General features: G+C 48.8%; 1 protein-coding gene across 1 annotated transcript in view; it reads right to left on the bottom strand.

Moving 5' to 3' along the window:
* Positions 1–19235, bottom strand: part of LOC144821559 (uncharacterized) — a 227148-nt gene that overhangs the window by 183758 nt on the left and 24155 nt on the right. The window lies entirely within an intron of this gene.

Raw genomic sequence — 19235 nt, 5'->3', positions numbered from 1 at the left:
AGGTGATGGGGCCTTTACTACTGATGTCCTGGGGCTGCTATGCACTGCGGGCTGGAAGCCAGCAATACACTACGACAGTCTGTGGAGGTGGTACCACAACCTGCATCCTTTGCTTTGGTTTTACCAGAGGCATCCACAATGGAACCTACTGATCTCTGCAGTCATTCACTCACCACACCGTAGAATCCTGCTAGCAGGCACCACAGATACAGCAGGCACATAGCATGCACACAATCAATCAATCAATCAGGGGTTTGTAGAGCGTGCAACTCAACCGTGAGGGTCTCAAGGTGCTGGGGGTGGGGTGTGGGTGCGGTAGAGGAAGGGTTCTAGCTCTGGATCAGTCGAAGAGCCTGGTCTTGAAGCTCTTCCTGAAGGTGTGCAGAGTCGGGGAGCATCTGTTCTCTTCCAGGGGATCCTCATCAATAGTCATAAGCATTAGAATATTCCCGCCCATGTGCGGGACCCCGGAAACACTATATTATATGTGCCCCACATATATATACTCATATATATATATATATATATATACATGCAATAGCAGCCAAATAAAAACAGAGCTGAAATATGCTGTGTAGAATTTCCACCATACATGAATAACAAGCATTAGAAATATGAGAAACAACAACAAAGTTTGTTTAGAAACTGTTTTAATGCTCAGAAAGCAGTAGAAATTCTCATAACTCACTGGAAGCATAGAAAGCTGCCAGGCTGCATTGCAAACACACAGTCCAAAAAGACTGAAAAGCTAACCTGTAGCTGCACAGCAATAAACTGACTCCGTGCCTTTAAGGCACCCATGACCCCCAGTATCCCATCATGCCTCAGGGGTGACAGCTAGGTCAGTTGTTCTTTCCGGCTCCTTCAGGAAGGATCCTGGTTACACAGCTCCACTAATTTTCAGTTTTTCTGACAGAAAAATACTTCACTTTTGTCTATTTTTTCACTTACTTTGACATTTAACAACTAGTCAAGTAAGATACTGTCTTTTTTAGTCAGTTTTGTGAACATTTTCTTCTGAGAATGCCTTCACTCTTTGACAAATGTCCTTCTTGTGGCAACAAGAAGGCAAAATCAGACAATCACGACGTCTGTATCTTGTGTCTGCCTGAAGATCATGATCCAGACACCTGTCCTCACTGCGAACACCTGTCAGGAAGAACTCTGAAGGACAGGGAGAGGATTCACATTTATGGCCTGGCTCATAGGTCATCCAGAGGAAGATCTCCGGTGAAGAAGGGCTCCAAGAAGGCTCAAACATCTTCAAAAAAGAAGTCTTCACACCCTTCAACATCAGCGTCGGGCTCGGCGCTGAGAAAAGAACCACCGGTGGATCAACTCTCGTCAAATCTACAGTCGACGGCGGGCTCGCCGTCGAAGAGAAGACCAGGTACGTCGACGACGTCGAAGGATCCAGTCCCGTCGTCGAAATCCCCTCCGCCGTCGTCGACCGGGCGACGATCGGCGTCGAGAAAGGTGACCAAGACCCCTGCGCCGTCGACAGGGAAACGTCGATCGGCGTCGAGGACGCAGTCTCCGTCGACGTCTCGTCAACTCTCGGCGTCGAGGGTGTCCAATACCCCTCCGCCGTCGTCGCACAGACACTCGACGTCGAGACAGAGGGCTCCGTCGACGGCTGGTCATCACCGGTCGACGTCGAGCCATAGGACTCCGTCGACGGCTGGTCATTACCGGTCGACGTCGAGACAGAGGACTCCGTCGACGGCTGGTCATCACCGTTCGACGTCGAGGCAGGAGGATCCGTCGACTGTGGGTCATCACCGGTCGACGTCGACAGACCATAGATCCTCGCATCGGTCGCCGTCGAAGCATTCGAAGTCGAGATTGTTCGACCCGCCGACCCCCCCAGAGGCGTTCGGCGTCGAGAAAAGAGCGCTCGACGTCGAGACATTCAGAAAGAAACTCTGTTATCATGGTTACGGAGTCAGCTTCTCGTCATTCCACGTCACAGTCTTCTGGTTCCTCAACAGCATCCTCGAGGTCCAGAAGCCCTGTCCGCAAGTCTCCGGTGCGTCGGCCAGATCCTTCGGCTGCGGAATTCAGACTGTCACCTAGATGGTACAGATCATTGGACCATTGGCGAAATTCAGGGGCTGCCAAACGCATGTATGAGTATGCCAGCTCTCAACACGGGTCTCCTCTTCAGAATCTGGTGGAGAAGATGGACAAGCGTAGTCCTCCCAGGCGCAAATCACCTGTGAGAACACCAACCAAATCTCCCAGAAGAGAACTTCCGGTTAGACCCCGATCTAGCAGAAAAGACAGTCCAGTCAGGCCTCGCTCACCCAGAGGAGAAGATCGGGTCAGATCTTGCTCTTCTAGAAGGGAAGAGCAATCACGAAGATCGCGTGAGAGGAGGCACAGTGCTCACCGTAAACGTCGAAGGACTCCGTCTACTTCATCTACCTCTTCGACCAGGTCTTCCAAGAGAGATTACTCACCTACGCCGACGGATAGTCCTACCTCTAGATCCTCTCCAGTGGATGACATCGGCACTTATCTGGATGTCCTACAAAGAGGAGCTCAGAAGCTGAGCATTGAAATGTCTGTGCCTCAAGTTACTACGACAGTAATTTTTGAAAATTTGCACAAAAAATCCATCTCTCGACCACTGCTGCCTTTAGTCCCAGGGATTATGGACCCTGTCAAGGACGTTTTTCTAACCCCAGCGGCTATCAGAGCGGTTCCAGCCCGCATACAGAAAAAATACAAACCGGCTTCTTCTGACGCAGTTTTTGTAAAATCTGACCCGCCAGCAGACTCTGTAATAGTGGCAGCGGCGAGAAAGACACATGCAGTGGCCGCTACCTCTTCAGTCCCACCAGACAAGGACAGCAAATCTCAAGACTCCTGGGGTCGCAAGGTTTGCAATTCAGCTGCCTCCACGCTGAAGGTCTCCAGTGCGGCTGCCCTGCTGGGCAGATAGGACAGAGCCTTATGGGACTCCATGGAAAGGTTCAAGTCCAAACTGCCTAAGGAAGACCAGAAGGACTATGAAGAGACTATGACAGAAGGATGTCTGGTGGCGAACCAGTTAATAAGCACAGCTGCGGATGGTGCAGTGCTAGCGGCACATTCCTACTCACATGGGGTTTGTGCCAGGAGGTCGGCTTGGTTGCGCCTTACAGGGCTGAAGCCGGATGCGCAGCATCGCATCCTTAATCTTCCCTTTTCAGGTTCCTCTCTCTTCGGGGAACATGCTGACGAAGATATGACCCGTATGAAGACAGAACTGGACACAGTAAAAGCGGTGGGTTTGGAAAAGAAAAAAGAGTTCAAACGCCGCTTTAAGACCAACAGGGGGAGAGGGGCTCAACAGAGGGTTCAAACCCCTCAGTGGTCCCAAAATAAGAACCAGGGAAAAACCCAGTTTCGAGGCAAGGCCAACAGAGGTAGAGGAGGTCACCAGCAATCCTCTAACACCACGAGAGGAGGAAAGGCCTGAGCAGTGGCTTCCTCTGGCGCCGTTGCCCACTCCAGTGGGAGGAAGTGCTTCACAACACCTGGCAGAGTGGGTCAGCATCACAAAGGATCAGTGGGTGCTGAATATACTGCGCAATGGATACAAGCTTCGTTTCCGTGCGTTTCCAAAGAGCATTCCTCCAAAGAACTCTTGCCCTCATCAGCTAAACTCGCTCCGAAGAGAGGTGAAAGTTCTACTACAAAAAAGAACTATAGAGGAGGTTCCCCCCTCTCAAAAAGGAAAGGGAGTCTACTCCAGGTACCTTCTTGTCCCCAAAAAAGATCAGGAGGACAAGTTCAGACCAATACTCGATCTACGTCTCTTGAACAAAGTCATCGTCAGAGAAAAGTTCCGCATGTTAGCTCTTCACCAAATATGCCCACATCTGCAAACCGGAGATTGGATGTGTTCGGTGGATCTGCAAGATACATACTTTCACATTCCGATTGCTCTTCAGCATCGCAAGTACTTGAGGTTTGTAGTGGGAAGCAAACACTACCAGTACAAGGTGCTACCCTTCGGTCTCAAGTCCGCACCACGAGTCTTTACCAAATGCATGGCAGTGGTGACGGCTTTTCTTCACAAAAAGGGTCTCTTCATCTACCCATACCTGGACGACTGGCTCCTAAAAGGCTCGTCTCCGCACGATCTGCAACTTTGCCTACACCTGTTGCACAGACTCGGTCTCCATGTCAACTTGGAGAAGTCAGTCCAGCGGCCGACACAGTCCATCCACTACCTAGGCCTAGTTCTGGACACAAAATTGGGAAAAGCGTTTCCTTCGGAGGAGAGACTTTTTTCCATGAGTCAGAAATGCGAGATTCTGCTAGAGTCTCGGTTTCCAACAGCCCGACAAGTAGCATCCCTGCTGGGTTCCATGGCATCCTGCATTTTCCTCATTCCAAACGCCAGGCTGAGAATGCGTCCTCTACCACAAGCTCTAGAGGACCAGTGGGACCAAGCGACAGGGCATTGGGAAGATCGTATCACTCTTTCCCAGGCGACGAAGGATGCCATCAAATGGTGGACTCGGAGAAAGAATGTGCAGGTCGGAGTACCTTTTCACCAACCTCTTCCATCCCAGTCGATAGTGACGGATGCCTCTCTACAAGGTTGGGGTGCGCACATGGGTCCACTTCAAATACAAGGTCAGTGGTCTGCGCAGGAGCAGACATACCACATCAACATGCTGGAACTCAGAGCAGTTTTTCTAGCTCTCAAAGCTTTCTTTCCAGCGATCGAGTCCAACTCAGTCCTAGTTCAGACGGACAATACGACCACCATGTTCTATCTGAACAAGCAAGGAGGCACACGATCTCGCCCACTCTCCAGAGAAGCTCAAACAATTTGGCACTGGCTTCTCTCTCGAGGCCTGACGGTAGTGGCGGTGCACCTTCCAGGCGAGTTGAACGTAAAAGCAGACGCACTCAGCAGGCACTTCGAAGATCAGCCAGACTGGGTGCTAAACGACGAGGTGGTAGAAGAGCTTTTTCGTTGCTGGGGTCGTCCAGCCATAAACTTGTTTGCAGACGACGAAAACGCCAAATGCCACGCCTTCGCGTCCAGGTTCCACCGACCAGGGACGCAGGGGAATGCTCTTCTGATGGATTGGTCAGGAACATTCGCTTACGCGTTTCCTCCCCTGGCTCTGATTCCGAAGGTAGTGTCCAAGCTCCTCAGGTCGGACATGGAGATGATCTTAATAGCTCCGGATTGGCCACGGCAGTGGTGGTACCCGGACCTTCTACATTTCTCTGTGTGTCCACACAGACGACTTCCTTGCAGGCCGGACCTGTTGAGCAAGATGAACGGGAGGATACTACATCCCAACCTCCCATCACTGAACCTAACAGCATGGCACCTGAGGTCCTGCAATATGGACATCTGAACTTGCCTCCCGAATGCATGAACATTTTAAAGGAGGCTAAGAGGCCTTCCACGAGAGCGTCTTATGCGTTCAAGTGGAAGAGGTTTTACTTGTGGTGTAGGGATCATCAGCTGGATCCTACTAAAGGGCAGGAGGAGGTAATCCTGCCATACCTCCTTTCCTTGGCAACTTCTGGATTGAAATATGTTTCCATTAGAGTGCATCTGTCAGCCATAGTGGCGTACAGGAAATCGCCTCATCAGATTTCTTTCTTTCTGGTTCCGGTGGTTAAGGACTTCCTCCAGGGGTTGAAGAAAGTCTATCCCCCTGTGCGAAATCCTTCTCCTCCTTGGGAATTGAACCTGGTTCTGTCCAGGTTAATGTCACCTCCTTTCGAACCTATCCACAAGGCTTCTTTGCAACATCTTTCTTGGAAAGCAGCCTTTTTAGTGGCAATCACATCAGCGCGCAGAGTAAGCGAGATACAAGCTCTGTTTTCCGTCACAATAGGGTGGTCCTAAGGGCTCACCCTACCTTCTTACCTAAGGTGGTTTCTGATTTTCAGATAAATCAGTCCATATACCTCCCGTCTTTTTTCCCAAATCCAGCGACCCCAGCAGAGCGGTAGTTGCACTCATTAGATTTAAAGAGAGTGCTCAAGTTCAATTTGGAAAAAACCAAGGGAATCAGGAAGTCGGATCAGCTGTTCGTGAACTATGGTTCGATGAGAACAGGCTTTCCGGCAGCCAAGAGGTCCATCTCTAGGTAGATTGTCTCTTGCAATAAATTGGCCTACCAGCTTGCAGGCAAGCCTTTGTTGGTGTCACCCAAAGCGCATTCTACTAGAGGTAAAGCGGCCACAGTAGCATTCTTGCACGACATTCCAATGTCAGAAATATGCAAGGCTGCTACATGGAAATCAGTTCATACCTTTACGAGGCACTACTGCCTAGAATCTGATTCCAGGGCCGATACTCAAGTAGGACAAGCCTCTTTGAGGAATCTATTTGGGTAGCCTACGACCTGTACGAGCTTCGTTGTTACTAGGCTTAGTATGGGTATTACTGTATTGTTACTCCTTTGCCCGCAGGGAGATGAGGTGAGGCTCGCTATTCTATTCTAATGCTTATGACTATTGATGAGGATCCCCTGGAAGAGAAGGATTAGTTACTTACCTGTAATCCTAGTTCTCTTCCAGGGGTATCCTCATCAAAGTCATAAGCAACCCTCCCGCCTCCCCGGGCAAAGGACATTCTTTAATAAGGAGATATTGTTAACCTATTTGTTACTGGGTTTGTTTTCAGTCTCCGAAAAGAACAACTGACCTAGCTGTCACCCCTGAGGCATGATGGGATACTGGGGGTCATGGGTGCCTTAAAGGCACGGTGTCAGTTTATTGCTGTGCAGCTACAGGTTAGCTTTTCATTCTTTTTGGACTGTGTGTTTGCAATGCAGCCTGGGAGCTTTCTATGCGTCCAGTGAGTTATGAGAATTTCTACTGCTTTCTGAGCATTAAAACAGTTTCTAAACAAACTTTGTTGTTGTTTCTCATGTTTCTAATGCTTGTTATTCATGTATGGTGGAAATTCTACACAGCATATTTCAGCTCTGTTTTTATTTGGCTGCTATTGCATGTATATATATATATATATATATATATATGTATTTATATATATATATGAGTATATATATATGTGGGGCACATATAATATAGTGTTTCCGGGGTCCCGCACATGGGCGGAAATATTCTAATGCTTATGACTTTGATGAGGATACCCCTGGAAGAGAACTAGGATTACAGGTAAGTAACTAATCCATGTTGACTGGGAGCTCGTTCCAGGTCTTTGCTGAGAGGTAGGGGTGTGGGCTTTTACTTGAGCGGGGCCGGCCACTCATGCCCAAACAAGAAAGGCCTGTTAGAGCTGTCAATTGGAAGGAATGGTATACTGCCACCAGCACTTCATGTAGATGTCCCAGGACATGGACAGTAGTCCCATGTCAGCTAGGGAGAGTGCGTGATGTGCACTCCAGACCTTGGAGCCAGGCCCTGGGCCCATGTGTGCTGGCCCTTAAATGTCAGGATGCAGATACCCTTCAGGGTAGAGGGACTGTTAGTCCGGCGTACACTTCTGCTGTATCAAGCAGGGGACTTTCCCATCCCAACATACTCAATCCCTGGGCATTTAAAGATAATGTGCAGCAAGGTGCAGTGAGGCTGCAACACACAGAGCGCAAGGTTGAATTGGACAATCTTGACTTTCAGCAAATAATTTACGGGGTTTCTAGGCAATTCCGGGGGGGTGAGGGACGGGCTTGATCTATTCCATATGTAGGTATGCACGAAGGGTGTTATCACCCATCTTCAACCTCCTTTGCACATGCTTTTTTTATTTTATTTTATTTTATGCGTTTTTATATAGCGTGGACTTTACCCGAAGGTGTGAGAGCGCTACACAATAGGAACAGTAGTGAAACATGAGGAAAATTTACAAGTGAGCATGTTACAAAAGCAAACGTTACGTTACATAAGTGGAATCTCCGCTGCACTCTTTTTCCAGTTTCATTTTCACAAGAAGCACTTTAAGGATTCCAACTTCGAGCTAAAAATGTTATCTACCCTGCCTAGATTTAGAACAGGCATTTTTCAGCTACTAACGGTTTTGTTCTATCCTAGCTTGGGCAGTCAAGGCAATCCCACTGCGTCTCCCACTTTTACAATAAAAAAATAGATGTATAAAACTAATCTCTAGGCTGACAGGCTATGGAGGATCATTGCCTTCTCTTGGAGCAATTTCCCCCACAAATCTCTTCTAACCCCGTTAACCTTCTTGTGTAAGACGACATTGTTATTCTATTATTACTACTTGCAATTTGGTGGGGGGGTGGGGCAGGAACTTTCTCTCTAGTTAATTAGGGCCCAATTCAGTGCTTTAAATGGGTCGGTACTGAGTACTGGCACTTTTTTATTTTTAGAGGGAGAGTATCTGCACTTCTCAGAAACAAGTAGGCACTCTGGTTCAGGGTACCTGCACTTCTATTTTTCCATTTCAATGTATATGTTGGCGTTAAGCATACACCTCGTAGTGACGGAGTAGGCTTATTGAAGTGGCGTGGGTACAGCTTTTTCAGGCCGGGGCGGTCCTTGAGTTTGCTGCCCAGTGATGGACAGTGCAGGAAAGAGAGCGGGTGGGGGTCGGAAGGTTGGTTTACAGACTATGACGAGGGAAAATAAAATTTTAAAAAGGGAAAACCACTCAAATTCTACGCGCCGCATCAGTGATGCGGCAAGCGCAAGGTAAGTGGTTTTCTTGTTTGTTTTTAGGTCTCGCCTACGCAACACGCATGCGTTGCATAGATGGGGACCTCATGTAATCGACTTGCTTTTTGGGCCAAAAACGTGCACGCGTTGCATTGCCATCAAATGGCACGTGAGGTGATCTACTTGCGGGAGCGCGCCCCGCCAAGTGGCAGCAATTATCACTCCTGAAAGTGCAGGCCCCCCACCTCCCCCCTGCTGCCGCACCTCCTCCTCCTGCTGCAGCGCGAGCTTGTTGTTTTCGCTTTTATGTGTGTGCTATTTTTTCTCATCTCTGTACCACATCTGAGTTGCAACACGGACACATTGCACTTCCCAGTGACTAACCCAGCCTCCTGCTAGCTCGTCAGGCGCGGTGGCCAAGTGGTAAGGCGTCGGTTTTGTAAACTGAAGATCGTGGGTTCAAACCCGTCCGTGCCTACAAACCGCAGGAGTAGATCCTGGCCTCTTTTTAAAAGTAATTGCTATTTTATGCGGCTTGCACACTAAAATAAGGTATGTAAAATAATTATAAGAAAAAATATATATGTGAATGCCGGAGTTTGTTTCCGCGCACACTGCGGTGCCGTTGTTTACTTCCTGATCCTGCAGACTCTTCCTTTGAATAGAACGTCCGTAAAGCGTGCGCTATTTGAATTAGTGTGTCGGGGAGCTTATGTACATCTTTAGTAGGAACTAATCAGCACAGTATAGCTGTACTTACTGTGGAATTATCAAATTTTTATTTGTAGGCAGAAAACAATATATGCGAATTTATCACGTGTTTTGGCGCTCTAAGGCCCTCCTTTGAATTTAGCCCAGAAATTTAGATTAGCGGTAATACTACAAATCAGTAATAAAGTTACCGCAGATTTAGCTTTAAATTGGGACTGACTTGGAGAAAATGAAGCATATTCTGTGGTCGAAGTGCATTAGAAAAAAACACATCTGAGCTGCAACACGGACACATTGCACTCCCAGTGACTAACCCAGCCGCCTGTTAGCCCGTCAGGCTCGGTGGCCAAGTGGTAAGGCGTTGGTCTCGTAAACCGAATATAGTGGTTTCGAACCCTGTCCTTGCCTACAAACCGCGGGAGTGGATCCTGGCCTCTTTTTAAAAATAAATGCTATTTTATGTGGCTTGCACACTAAAATAATATATGTAAAATAATTATAAGAAAAATAATATATGTGAATGCCAGAGTTTGTTTCCGCGGACACTGCGGTGCCATTGTTTACTTCCTGGTTCTGCAGACTCTTCCTTTGAATAGAACGTACGTAAAGCGTGTGCTATTTGAATTAGTGTGTCAAGGAGCATATGTAAATCTTTAGTAGGAATTAATCAGCACAGTATAGCTGTACTTACTGTGGATTTATCACATTTTTATTTTTAGGCAGAAAACAATATATGCGAATTTATCATGTGTTTTGGGGCTCCAAGGCCCACCTTTGGATTTAGCCCAGAAAATTAGATTAGTGGTAATACTGCAAATCAGTAATAAAGTTACCGCGGATTTAGCTTTAAATTGGGACTGACTTGGAGAAACTAAAGCATATTCTGTGGTCGAAGCGCATGAAAAAACAGTATGGGATTGGAACTGTGATGCTGCATGCAATGGAGGCAGGGTTAGTGAGTGTGGGGGATGAGTCAAGGAGTGGCTAACAAAACATTCTATTACTTTTTTTGGTCTTCCACCTTCACGTAAATGTATATAAAATAAGGCAGAGAGTACATTAAAACAAATGCAAATTAATTTAAACATTGATAAATGCACTATAGTACATTATGAAACCTGTGTTAGATAATGCATTGCAGAGATCCGTCTGTAACAAGAAAACCTCAGATTAGAATCATGGTTGATCGAGTGGAGACTGTGACAAAATGCACTAGGAATCTGTGTCATTATTTAAAACATGCATCACACAATATAAGATGGGCTGATACAAAATTTGCAAAAAGGTTGAATAGAAAGTGCTTCCGAAAAAATATAGATTTTAGTAGTTATACCCCATATTGTACAAAGTGATATTTTTTTTGTAACTGTCCATTAAAAGCACACACTTAAAGCTCAGCTAGTAACTCCCTTGCAATAAAACTGTCACCAGGAAGCTTCAAGTGATTACATCCAGGGCCAGCGCTAGGCAGGGGCAGTGTGGGCAGCTGCCCAGGGCTTCACGCTCTGATAACAAGCATTGGCATAGCCTATAGGTCTCGCCTTTGGGACCTTATAAGTGTTTTGCCATGCAACGGTTGATGTTGTTGCACCAAGGATATTGTGCTGCATAACTAAATACTTATAAGGTCCCAAAAGCGAGACCTATTGGATATGCCAATGCTTGTTTCCATCATTGTCGTCTGTCGACTCCCCGCTTCCTTACCCCCACCACTCTTACCTACTCCAGTCGTCACTATTGCTACCTCTCATACACACCAAAAGTCCCACCTCCTCCTCGCCCATTGGATCTGCTCCCTGGCCATGGAAAATTGCTCACCTCATGTGAAGTTCCGCCGCCCTCAAAAAAGGGCCACCAGGGGTGGACCCCCCTCTCCCCAGGCTATGCACATGCTACCAACATAATGGTCCCCCACCAAATTTAGATTCAGACAGCCTTAGGTTTAATCATGGCAGAGGCTACTTTGCCTCGACTCTGAGTAAACCCCTCAACTTTCCTGTGGGAGACAGACCTCTAATTATGCCACCTAATTCAGATGGCATTGCCATGACGGCAGTTCCTGGCAATGTTTTAGGAAATGATGTCCTGCTTGGCGGTCATTTCTAAATTTGGTGCACAGCACTGCTGTCAGGGCACTGGAATAATTTACTTTGTCCTTCTGGTGGAGAAACAGGCCGGCCGCCAGACTATAAATCTGGCCCTTAGTGATTACTATCGAATAAACACTGGTTTGTGTGGCAATCAAGAACAGCTAAATAATGGCACCTGGAGTGGTTGTCTGCTTGGAATGTGCTCCTCCTAGTGAATACGGTTGCTGGAGGTAAAATACTGAAGAGGAGTCAGTTTGGAAGAGTAGGGTAATCTTGAACCTGGACAAATGCTGATTGACCCAAAGTCACCCCAACTTGTACATATATGTTGTATTGCTCCAGTGCCTCTTGCTGTACAGACATGCATTATTGCGAATTGATTTTTGTGTTCAGATACCTGCAGTGCCTCCATATTTTCTGTTTTCCTCCTGTTTTAGGCCTGTATGGGTAGCTAGTTCATATTCTGCTCACATCAATGTTTACCTGATTTATATTGAGCTAGCACAGTAAATAATCAACAATAAATACATTCCACCAGACTTCCGTCAGGAAGTAAGTTGTTGACAGATGGCGTATCACCACTATAGGACTATTGGGACGACTCTTCATGTCCTAGGGGTAGACCTCTTACAAGCACAAAGCCAAAGTGTCCAATCCAGAGATGCACGCCATACCTCCCAGGACAGAAGAGCACTAGCCGCTCTCGCGAGCCAGCACGTGCTGCCGCGGTTGTGCCTTTTCCTACGGTGCACCTTGTCGCACACTGTGAGCTGCACGCACTGAGTCTAAAGAGCACTAAAATCGTATATTGTGTGTGCCACTTTGCACCCTACGCCAGACACAAAGATTGGCAGCTGACCCTCTCCTACCTATCCCACGAAGCTACTTGGGTCCATGGAACAAGTGTTAAATACTTACTAAATATTATTTAAAAATAGAAATGCTAATGAGGCTATTTTAAAATTGTATTTACAAATTGATACTTCTAAAATAAATTAGAATATTTAAAACATGTAATTATTTAATAAACATTTATTTTGAAGAGTTGACATTCCTCATGTTCTATGTCCCAGCAAGCTCAGCTGTACAGGGGTGGACTTATGCCCAGGTTGGGTATTATATAGTAATGTAAATTCATACATAACCCTCCAGGTCCCCACTGATACTAGTGTAATAATACTCAGCATTTGTGCAGCAGACTGCAGCTCAAACAGGCTGCATAATATTCTCTTACACTAACATAAGACAAAACTGCTGTAAGGTCATATCCATCACCCAGCGCTTTACCAGTCCACAGCAGCAAACCACCAATCGCCAGCTGAGCAGGCATGGAATTACTGAAGAGATCTTTCACATACTGCTGGACGCCAGAGGACTCTAAGGGGCATATGTACAAGCCTCTATCACCACCACAACGTCACTTGTTATGACTTCGTGGTGTCGATAGGAGCTTTGCCTTATTTTCAACGTGGTTTAACGCTGCCTTGTAAATAAGGCCCCTTTCACAATATTCTTAGCATGAAAAAAGTGGGCAGAGGGTGTTGCAGTGGGCATTCCACCGCAACACCCATTGTTTTTAACGCTGCCCCCTATGTACAAGGGTGGCGTACATAGGATGCAGGGCCAAAAATAATACCAGGGAAAACCTAGTCTTACACATTATTTGTCCTCGTTTTTGCTTTTTCCATGTGTGCTGCCTTGTGCAGCACACATAGAAAAAGCAAAATGCTGTGGATTGTTTATGTACAGGAAAGTCCCCTTTCCTGGACAAACAATCTTTAAAAAAAATGCCATTTGTGTTTTCATGTGTGCTGCATTAAGTAGCACACACGGAAGTCACAAAATGGCTTTTAAAGATTGTTTAAGGTGGACCTTGCTGTACATAAACAATCTTTCCCCTGCACAAAGACACCCTTTATTGTGCAAGGGTGCCTGCTTTGGCGCTACACTGCTAAGGGGCAAGGGGAAACGCAAGGCTGCACCATATTCTTGTAAATATGGTGCAGCCTTGCGTTTCTGAAGTGGCGGAGTGACGGCTAACATCTCCTTCCACCACTTCCTCGAACATATCTCCATAACTTAGTCCACTACTCAGTTCACCTAATGACCGCTTCTCAGTATCTCACACGGACAGTCATGCAAAGGATGATTGTAACAAAGTCCAGCCCAGCAGAATGCCGGACTATCTCTCCATCTAAAGATCATAAACGCAAAAAATTCTTAGAATAGACAACACTGTGCAGTCACCAGTTTAGCAGACGGTGACCGTAATAAATACCATACGGAGACCTTCTAAGTTGTGTAAAGCTGCCACCTTACAGAAAACCATAAACTGCATGCTTATATCTCACAGGGCTAAAACTGCGTCCCATAACACAATACCTGCATCTCATTGGTCCTCACGCACAACACTCACACACTTCTCACAGAGGATCGAAACAAGAACAATTTGCATCCTAAAACACACCCCACACAATGTAACGTGCTACCCATGTAGGCAAGCGCTTCACCGCCCAGTGGTAATAAGAGCATATATACCTCAGGGGTAATAAAAGCAATATACTATTTGCAATGCAATAGAAGCCCATCTGAATAGAAACATAACCATGTCTCATGACCAAATAGCCCACCCATGGAAACAACACACCTTCCAGTATCACATCAGAGTGTAGCCAAGAGAGACACCGTGGGTATAGTTGGTTAACTGGCCACAAGCACGTGCACTCGGGCTATTTACAGGCTCCCGTCACCTGCGACGCCTGTGGTGGATAGGTGTGGGGTGCAAGTGTGTCCACTCCCTTAAAGGAGTGGCTGGCAATCAAAGTTCTTGCTGAGACACTGGAACGTGTCCAGCACAACACTACATTCCTCCCAACCTTTATTAAAAACAAAAAAAAGTCCAATCCATGGAGATAAACTATGCACATGGTACACCCCTTAGTCTCTCGCTCTTGAGAGGCAGTCCATGGGACAACTGTGGACAGGTACAGCGGGGAGCACCCGGCCATCTCAGCACATGTCCATAATTTAACCAGCTACTACTGGGCACGAACAATGCATCGATGAAGTCCAGATACCTTGGCAGCCTGTCCATCGGATTAATGTCCACTTACACACTGTGGAATGGACGCATGTGCTCTTACGGTGATGCTGTAGGTGTCGGTCAACATAAACATGGTGCATCAGGAGCATCTGTGGAGTCCCGCTACCGAGTCTTTTCTTTAGGGCACCTGAACACTGTGACGACCAATCTGCCAGGACTGATATGGAGTTGATGATGCTTAGGACATTATCCTTCGAAGCCTAGGTGCCTCCCGGTACCGTGTTAGTGCCGCTGCTTCCAGACCCTCTCTCATGCCATGATCCCTGGGTGCAGGAATGTCCTTGAGGCCCTTTAGCAGGGCTGCCACAGTATTGCGGGGACTGTGAAGGGCTGCTTTTGGGTCACCTGGCGGCCGCTGCAGTATTTCTGACAGGATTCAACAGTGTTGTTCGAGCATCCGCCAGGGTAGGTAACTTAACAGTCAGTGTGCTTGCCAGCAGGACACAGGGGCAGATGAGACAGCCCCTGGACACTTGGTCTCTCACTTCGATATGGGGTGTCTCGGTCTCTGGGTGCTTTGCAGGTGCATGGCTCCACCCCGGTGATGATCTAATCCTTTGATGGATTGGGTGATGCACATGGCAATGATGTTGCGGTTGCCATTGCACCTGGACGACTGGTGGTGATGATTTGCCGAGAGTGAGGATGACTGGAAGGACTTCACAGCCACTAACTCTGTGTCTTAGCTGAGGCTGTTCTTCAACCGTAGCATCTGCGGGCATGAGCAGGGATGCCATATGACTTAGACTGTCAACGCTCAGGAGTTGACGGTCACACTGGGAAGAGAAACGGTTTGCGCTTGCTGCAGCTAATGTTTAGTTCTCCCAGTGAGCTGTCTCCAGGGACTTGCTTTGCCTTGGTGGCTGTCATGTATCTGCAGGTGCACTCTTGTCTTGTGGTGGTACGAGTCCTCGTTCTTCTACCCTTTTCTGATCTCTCCAATGCACCAGTGGTCGTCCATTTCTTCAGGTTAACAGGACTGTCACCTTTGTTCTTCCTTCATGATGTGGCGTTGCGCCACATTCTCTTCTCCGTGTTGCAGTGGTGGCAGCTTGCCACCTTGAGACTGCAACTCTCTTTTGCCAGTATTGGGCCACTAATGACTCCATCTTGAGGCAGTGTGGGGGGACACTCTTCACCGTCATTGGCCCTCTGTGGGGCTGTACTCCTGCAGTGGTGATGTAGAGGTAATCCCTACAGCATTCCGGCCACGCTAGGCCTTTCATCCTCTCTCCTCTCTGGGGGAATGCTGGGTGCCTGGCAGGCAACCAGGCTCTGCGTATGCTAGCTTTTCTTTCTTGCGGGGCGGCAGGCAGCCGCTTGAGGATGTGCAGCTCTATCTTCATGAGTGCGGTGACAGCAGATAGCCACTAGGAGGGGTGCGCGTGCTGCACACAGTGGTCCTCATGGCTTGCTAGATGTCTAGCAGGGCTTCTTTTTTCTTAGTTGATTCTGCCTCTGCTGGCAATGTGAGCAGTACAGTGGGCCCTCTCACGCCGTCATATTTGCTGCCATGGGTGAGGTCTCGGGGCAATGTTGGCTCACTTCCTATTTTTTCAGCAACTGATGGGCAGCCAGCATGTGGCATGTGGTACTCACTTGACTAGTTTCCCATGTCCTCTGTACTTTGCAGGATGGGCAGATGTGGGCTGGGTCTACCCAGTGCGGGTGCTGCCACTTCAAAGGCAGGGGCCATAGCAGCCTTCCTAGTGCTGTGGATAATTTCTATGTGAAATGTGTACTTTAAACTGGTGCAGTGTCACATGTGGCCACTGGGTGGAACTGCATCGCTCTTCCCAGGCTTTCCTGAGGCGGCGGGCCTTGCAAGTCACGCTAGTTCTGTGCAGTGGGGTGCTGGGGGTAGTATCTTCAGGCGCAATGGAGCTTCCTCCTCTAGCTTCAGGGCCGCAGCTCAATCCAGGGCGTAGCTGTGGGGCACTTACAGGCCCCTCGAAGATTACTGCCCATTGTAGCGCGGCAGGGCCTAGGGCTATATAGGCCGCGGCAGCGCTATAATTAGACACAGACAACCAGTACCGTTCTGCTGGCCGGAAGACCCCGAGTGGTCTCCGGGCCCTTTATTTATGCCCTCGGGGCGAGCCCGCCCCGAGGGATGAGGGGATGCGTGGGTGCAACAGATACATTGTACTAGAGAGGCCGGGTGGCTCTCTATATCCCTTCCTTCTTTTAGTCCTGCACCATCAAAACCGCTCAGCTCACGGAGAGGTGTACACAAAGTCCTTCAACCGCTGACTGGTCGCCGGATTAGGCCAGAGACCGTACCTCTGGCTCTGGGAGAAAAGAGATGTCATCACCCCAGCCGGGGTGCCCTCCACCGATTCTGCGCCAGTGCTTTGGATCGTCGGCCTTGCATTTCCCGGACTCCCTGGATTCGCGGTCCTTGGTGACTCCGGCACAGAGCTCCTTGCATTGGGCGAAACCGTGGAAGAGAAGTTCAGCGGGGAGCCTTGACACACCAATGCTTCAGGATCTACATCTGCCTCCACTGCCTACTTGAAGCTTGATACGTTCCTCGTGACGGACTGTTGTCCTATTTGGACGGTGACCATGGTGCCTTGGACATTCACAACTTCCCATGCTTCAGGCTCATAGGGCATCCGGAACTTCCACCCGGGGTGTCGGTCTTTGATCACTACCCTGTCTCCCACTCTTAGCTGGGGTTCCTGAGCCCTTCGGGCCTCACTCGCCTTCCGGTTCGTCGACTCCCTCCTCGCCTGGATGGCAGCATCATCCCACTCCACGGGCACCCACGTCGGGTCAGCCGGAATGCTGTCTCTTGGAGCAGGCTTGAAAAGGAGTTAAACCGGAGCACATTTAGTGGTGCTATGAGGAGTCTGACGGTACGCACCCAGGAATTGTTCTAAGGCCGCTTCAGGATCTTCTCCGTTGTCCACAGCGATGCCTAAGGCCCTGTTGATGGTTCGCATCAGCCTTTCTACTTCTCCGTTTGCCTGGGGCCACAGTGGGGTGATCTTCCTGTGCCGCACCGCTAGGTTCTCAAGCTATTCCTGAAACTCCCTCCCCTGGAAAGGGGTCCAATGTCAGACTTAATCTCTTCGGGCAGCCCCATCATCGCGAAAACCCTGTCCAATACCTTCTTCACGTGGGGAAACACGGTGGAGGCCACCACCTCAACAATCGGAAACTTCGAGTAGGAATCGACTATGACCAGCATGTGTCGTCCGTCGGGAAAATAACCGAAGTCCACGCTGAGGTTTGTCCATGGGGCATCGCTCGGCTCTTCTGTGAGCACGGGTGCCAGGGCAGGGTCTCCTCCTGTGATCGTGCAGGCATGGCACTGCCCCACCATCTCAGAGTCCATCGCCGGAAACCACACCTTGTCCCGTAGCCTGGCCTTGGTCTTGGCTATTCCCTGGTGGCCGATGTGAGCCAACACGAGGATCATCTTCTGGAGCTTCACTGGTATGACGATGAGATATCCTCTTAGAATCACTCCTTCAGCTCAACTCACTTCTCACTTGCCATAGCTGTTGACGTGCATGGCTGACCTCCGGCCAGAGAGCTCGAGCCCCGTCCATGAAGTGAGCCCAGCCATTGTTCTCCAGGGCTTCTCGCACTCGGGCAAGAGTGGGGTCATCTCGAGTGGCTTGGCTAATCTCTTCAAGCGTCATTGCTTTGGGGCATGCTCCTTGCGACACCATGTGTACGAACTCTTCTGTGCTGCAGGCATCCGCATACGACTTGGGTGACGTCAAGGATTCTGGGTGACGGGACAGGTAATCGGCCGGGTTGTGCGCCTCGGGCGGTAGACCACCTTGAAGTTGTACCCTTGCAGCTGCATGGCCCATCGATCAGTCCTCGGAGGGGCTAGCCAAGAGGAGCCCGCAAACAGTGGGAGCAACGGTTTGTGGTCAGTCACAACGCTGAACTCTTGGCCGCACAGATACAGAATCTTATGTTCTCATTTTTGATCCCTCTTTTAAAATATACAATATGTGTACACATATAACAGTATATTTGTATTCTTGTAAATAGTATTTGATGTGATTTGGTAGGTGTTTTATCGATATGACTCTTTGTACATATAGTTTTTAATTGACTTTTATGCTTTTTTGCAGAAGCCGAATAATGTGATTTGATTTGTCTTGGTACCAAAGAAGACATTTCGTTTTTTTCCAGAATTAAGCTTGTGTTTTGCCACTTTGAAACATTTAGGGGCCCATTAGGATGTCGGGCGGATTGCCCCCGGCGGGGGCAAGCCGCCTGACATCCTGACTAGTTCCCCCCCCCGCCATATTAGTATGTATGGGGGGGACCTCGGCGGACGGAAAGCCCGTCCGCCGCTTTTCTGCCCCGGTCGCCTTGCGGCCGGGGCGGAAAAGGAATAATATGGTGGCGGTGTCTATCAGACACCGCCAACCATATTAGCATGGGCATTTTACAATGCCTTTCCGTGGCGGCAATGGGGCCCCCAGAGTGAAGGAGGGGTGGGGGCTGCACACGAGGGGTACCTGTCGTACCCCCCTGCATTTGCATATGCAATGCGGTAGGCACCTCGCGGTGCCTGCCGCATTGCGTATGCAAATGTATGCATTCATTCATAGCATTGTGGCGGGCGGTGCAGAGTGCACCGCCCGCCACAATGTTATGAATGCAGGATGCGGCCGCCACTGTGGCAGCCGCATCCTAATGCCAAACACGGGACCCCCGCCCTACCGGCGGGCGGTCCCATTCCACGA

Source organism: Lissotriton helveticus, chromosome 2_2, assembly GCF_964261635.1.
Source record: "Lissotriton helveticus chromosome 2_2, aLisHel1.1, whole genome shotgun sequence".
NCBI classification, from domain to species: Eukaryota; Metazoa; Chordata; class Amphibia; order Caudata; family Salamandridae; genus Lissotriton; species Lissotriton helveticus.
Note: the sequence above shows the minus strand (reverse complement) of the source record. Positions and strands in the feature narration are given on the sequence as shown.